The sequence below is a fragment of the Budorcas taxicolor genome, chromosome 11 (assembly GCF_023091745.1).
Source record: "Budorcas taxicolor isolate Tak-1 chromosome 11, Takin1.1, whole genome shotgun sequence".
NCBI lineage: Eukaryota > Metazoa > Chordata > Mammalia > Artiodactyla > Bovidae > Budorcas > Budorcas taxicolor.
The window spans coordinates 88,976,130-88,981,375 of record NC_068920.1 but is presented as its reverse complement, the minus strand read 5'-3'; the positions used below and the strand labels follow the sequence as shown (position 1 = coordinate 88,981,375).

General features: G+C 50.1%; 1 non-coding gene across 1 annotated transcript; it reads left to right on the top strand.

Moving 5' to 3' along the window:
• Positions 1-312: 312 nt before the first annotated feature.
• TRNAE-UUC (transfer RNA glutamic acid (anticodon UUC)) lies at positions 313-385 on the top strand. Its single transcript has one exon. It is a non-coding gene; the product is annotated as a tRNA-Glu (tRNA).
• Positions 386-5,246: the final 4,861 nt, after the last annotated feature.

The following is a 5,246-nucleotide window of genomic DNA, read 5'->3' as shown; positions in this document are numbered from 1 at the left end:
CCTTTGTCCGATTGTTTTGGCTATTAGGCGTTTCCTGTTTCATAACGTCTTTTATATTATGGAAGTTCCTTTTATTTTGAACCACAAAGAATTGTCTGGGGAAGGACTGTTAGCCTAAATAACCTCAGCCATTTTTGGTGTTTGGTACTGACAAAAGTCATCTGAAATGAATTAAGTTTTTTGAAAGAGAAGGTAAAAAAATTTATTACTGATTTTAGAAATCATTCCTGGAAGGTTGACCTTAAGACTGCAGATGTTAGATGTTATAAACAAGCTCTGTAAGATCACTTAAAAAGCAGTCATGTTGGACGTTCCCCAGCAGTCCAGTGGTTAGGACTTGGCACTTTCACTGCCATGGGCCCAGGTTCAATCCCTGGTTGGGGAACTAAGATCCCACAAGCTGTGAAGCCTGGCCAAAAATTTTTTAAAAGTAAAAAAAAGTCACCTTAAAAGTTACATTATGGGGAATGGGGGTTGGGTGGGTAGACAATGCCCCTAATATTTTTAGAAGTAAATAATATGTGGCTTCTAATATGTGGCTCCAGGGGCCACATTATTCCAAAAATTTAAATATGCCCCATCTTATATGGAAATGAAAATGAAGCTTCTGGAAAGTTGTGTTTAATGATGCATGTATCTATAGTGTAGATGAAGATCCTAATGGTGAAGATATGTGTTTTTTTTTGGCTGTGCTGGGTCTTCATTATGGCGCATGAGCTTTTCATTGCTGCGCATGGACTTTCTCCAGTTGCAGTGAGTGGGGTCTATTTTCTCGTGTGTTGTGTGGGCTTCTTATTGTGATGGCATCTCTCATTGTGGAGCATGGGCTCTAGGCGTGTAGGCTTCGGTAGTTGTGTTGCAAGGACTCAATAGTTGCAACATGTGGGCTTGGTTGCCCCACGGCATGTGGGATCCTAATTCCCCCACCAGGCATCGAACCCCAGATTGGCAGGCGGATGCTTAACCACTGGCCACCAGGGAAGTCCCTCTAAAGTAATTTATAAAATGAGATTAAGCATACATACAGTTTTATTAAGAGAATACAATGAATTAAGAACAACGGTAGGCCCTTGAACAGCCATGATATACTCAGGAGGGCTGTTGGGACCTGGGGACAGGGAGCTGGGGAATACACCTATGCTGTGATCTGTACACAGCGAAGGGATCCATCTCAGGCATCAGAGCTGACACCTGAGGCCAGCTGGTCTTTGCCGTGGTGTCCCCACGCCTGCTCTGGCCCGTTTCAGCATACATGTGCTCCTCCTCTGGTTGCCAGGTGTCCCAGGAAGAATGCAGTAGACGAGGTTCTCACATGCAGACTGCCTGCATGTCGACCACTGCCCTGGAGCATGGGGGTCTTTGGGCAAGTCACCTCACCTTTTTGCACTGACTTTCTGCAAGATGGGCTTTTGCCACACCCACCTGTGCCCCTTTGCCTCTGGTCAGAGCTCCTCCCCCTAAAGGTGGGTACCCTGGCACATGCCCCCCAAAGGCTGGTCTCCAGGTGCACACTGAGAGGAGAGTGTGTCTCTCTGGGAATGGGCAGAACCACCAGGAAGAGACACACGCAAGGTCCCTTAAGTCATGAGGGGTCATTGCAAGGACCAGGGAAAGGATTCAGATGGGAATCTTGACCTCAGGCTGCAGGAGCTGGAAAGGTTGGGACAGAGTCAGTGAAGCTCTTGGGCTTCCATCATTTTCTGCCCCCTTGAAAATGGGCATCCATTTCTCTTTGGAGCTCTCTGTCTTTACAGAGATTCACCTGCTCTGCATTTTTTAATCTTCCTGACTCTTCCAGCCAGCTCGTGTGTGTGTTTGTGCTAAATCACTTCAGTTGTGTCCGACTCTTTGTGACCGATGGATTTTGGCCTACTAGGATCCTCCAGGCCAGAATACTGGAGTGGGTTGCCATGCTCTCCTCCAGGGGATCTTCCGACCCAGGGATCGAATCCGTGTCTCTTACGTCTCCTACACTGGCAGGCAGGTTGTTTACCACTAGTGCCACCTGGGAAGGCTCCAACCAGCTCCTCGCCTTTTTTTCTGAACTGCAGCTTCTGCTGCTTTTCAACCTCTGCTCCAACCATGAACTGCCTTTTCTTTTAAAATTAATTTTAGTGTGTTTTTGTATCATTAAAAAAAATACAATTTATGATTTTGCCACACCATGCAGCATGTGGGAATCTTAGTTCCTTAACCAGGGATCAAACCCATGCCCCCTGTAATGGAAGCACAGAATCTTAACCACTGGACTGCCAGGGAAGTCCCCAAACTGCTTCTTTCTCCGACCACATTGACACCTCAGAGGCCAGACCCTCTGCAGCCTTCAGCACTGTCAATGTTATGAAGGGCCAAGAAAGGGAGAGGAGCTGTTCCAGATAAAAGGAAACTAGAGACATGACAGCTAAGTGGAGTATGGGATCTTGGGTTGGGGGAAGACAGTGCTTCAAAGAACAGTGGTGACAAACTGGCATATGAATGGGAGAGGAGAGAAAATACTGGGTCAGGGTAAATGCCTTCGTTAACTGTGCTGTGGTTACATAAGACAAGAGCCTTTGTTCTTCACAAAAACACACTGAATTATTAAGGGGTAAAGGGGCATGATTTATGCAACCTATTCTCAAACGGTTCGGGTTGGGACGGTGGGGGAGAAACGTTTTTAAAAACGTTTTTAAAAGACAGTGGCTGACTTCTTGCCAAATTCCAAAGAGATGGTTAAGAGGGGAAGACGGTGAGAGTGTGAGGGAGGAGGGGGAGTCACGGCAGGCTGGGGGCCTCTCCGCCGGGGGCCCCTGCCACCTCTTGGGCGGTGGGCCGGTGCACAGAGGAGGAACTTTGGTTCTGGAAACCACCCATGGCCCAATCAGCTGGTGGGCAGGCCAGGGGGGTCACATCACCTGATGCACAGCTCCTGTGGTGACCTTTTCTTGTTCCTGGTTTGCCTGGTGTCTTGAGAACACTCTTGCTTTTGGGTGACTTTCCAGCTTCTTGAGTGATCTGTTTCAGAAACCACCTCCCTGGCTGCAGAAAGGGCGAGGGCGGCAGGCAGCATGGGTTGTTCTCCCCTAGAAGTGTGGGTCTTGGGCCATAGGCTGCAGCTGCTGGTGAAATGGGGTGGGTGTTGGGGGGGGAGTTCTGCCCCTGTGACACTTCAGCAGAGGATTCCTGGGGATACATGTTTCCATGGATCCCAAAGGGGTCATTCTGCTGCCTCGGTGACAGCGCTGCCTGCCTCTCTCCCATCCGGTGAGCTGGGGCGGGCTCCATGGGCAGGGACATTACGCTCTGCTTGGCTGTGTTCCAAGCTGTGAGCGGAGGCACCATAATCGCATCACCTTTCACGGGGACAAAACCCACTTCCCTAGGTTGCTGACTACCAGAGGAGCAATGTCAGAGTTCACAGATAAGTAAAGTGCCTTATACCAGTATGGTGCAAGGAGAATGTTTGGATTGTCATTGTCATCAAGAGCCAGGACAGGAGCCTCACAGTGTACCATAAAGTGGCAATGATAGGGAAGGGCAAGGGTGGGTGCCAATTCTGTTGTCTGCCTTCTCCAGCGGGACCTCCCAGGTCCCAGGGCCATCTCACCCAGGGCCCAGGAGGGCTTGAGGGAGTTAATGGGCTGATGCAGGGTCTCAGAAGGGGCCTGTTACTGCTCACCCAGAGCTCCAGCTGCGCAAGCAGCCAGATTTCGTGTCCGGAGGCCCATGTCCCCTGGTCACAGCTGATTGTCATTAGAAGCCCATGGAAAAATGAGTGGGACCAACAGGATCCTCACACCCAAGAATCTAAGCTAAGCTGTGTAGAGGGGCTGCAACCAGGGTATGTGGATGGAATGCAGTCCTTTGGGAGCATCTCTGAGCAAAGGCAGCTAGCAGGGAGAGGAGGAGGGAGCAGGCGGGGGCAGGGAAAGTCATCATAAGGTATCCAGTGGTTATCATGGCACTGTTCTAGGCTCTTTCTGTGTTTTTCTCACTAATCATCAGGACAGTCCACAAAACAGACACTATTCTAGGATTATTCTTTACAGATCAGGAGACAGGCAAAGAGAGGGTTGGTAACTTCTCAAGGGCATGGGGCCAGCCAGGGGTACACTGGGCCTTCGAGCTCACTCTGGGTACTGACTCCATCACCAAAGACAGATACGTAGCTGCTCTGGCCCCAGATCTGTGCCCTGCAGTCCCTGCTTTAGGGCTCCAGGAAACCCCCCTTGCCTCTTTTCCTAGAGCTACTTTCAGTGGGTCTCTGCTTTTTTTGCAACTGAAAGCTTGATGAAAACTCCAAGGAATTTCTGGCATGGGATGCTTTCCCAGTAGGACCTCCCTAACTTCCAGAACCCAAGTCGGCACCATGTGGGTTGGTCTGACACGTCACTGATGCTTGAGACTCTCTGACTGTGGGTTGTCGTCAAAAGCTGGCAGCATGGGCTGGGGGAGATTTGTTTAGCTGGATGCTTCCCAAGCAAGGCCAAGAAATATTTGCACAGTGACAACATCTGAGAGCTCCAGTAGGGTAGGGGGTGTGTCTACAACAATGAGCACTTTGGTACCAGAAAGAAGTCTGAGTGGTGGTGGCTGAAATTCCATTCATACTTGTGCCTGCAGATAAACACTGTTAACACTACACGGCTGTGGGCTAGAGGTTCATGCCTGTGACGGTGAGACCTTGAGTCTTGTCCCAGAACTCCAGCCATTGTTCTGGTGTGATGGGTTGGATACAAGACTGGCTCCTCCCTCTCCAGGGATGGCTCAAGTGTGAATGAGGGGTCTGTGGACCTGTAACTAGAGGTCAGGGAATGCCTGGCTTTCCATCACTGCCTGACTTTACAACATCTGACCAACAAAGCCTTCCTCAGAGCCAGGAAAGCCTCCACTCCCCACCCCTCTCCAGATTCCTACCATTCTCTTCCTGGTAGGACTAGCTTTTCTAGATCTTTCTGCCAGGCAGGCAAGTGACACCATCTATAGCCTAGATGCAAAGGGAAAGTGTTAGTTGCTTAGTCGTGTCCAACTCTTTGTGACGCCACGGACTGTAGCCCACTAGGCTCTTCTGTCCATAGAATTCTCTGGGCAAGAATAGTGGAGTAGACAGCCATTCCCTTCTCCAGATCTTCCTGACCCAGGGATTGAACCTGGGTCGCCCACGTTGCCGGTGGATTCTTTACGGTCTGAGCCACCAGGGAAACCCCCTCTGTGGCCTGTAGCAGGCTTTTAATTCTCACCCAGGGGGCCTGAGCTGGGGGTGAGGC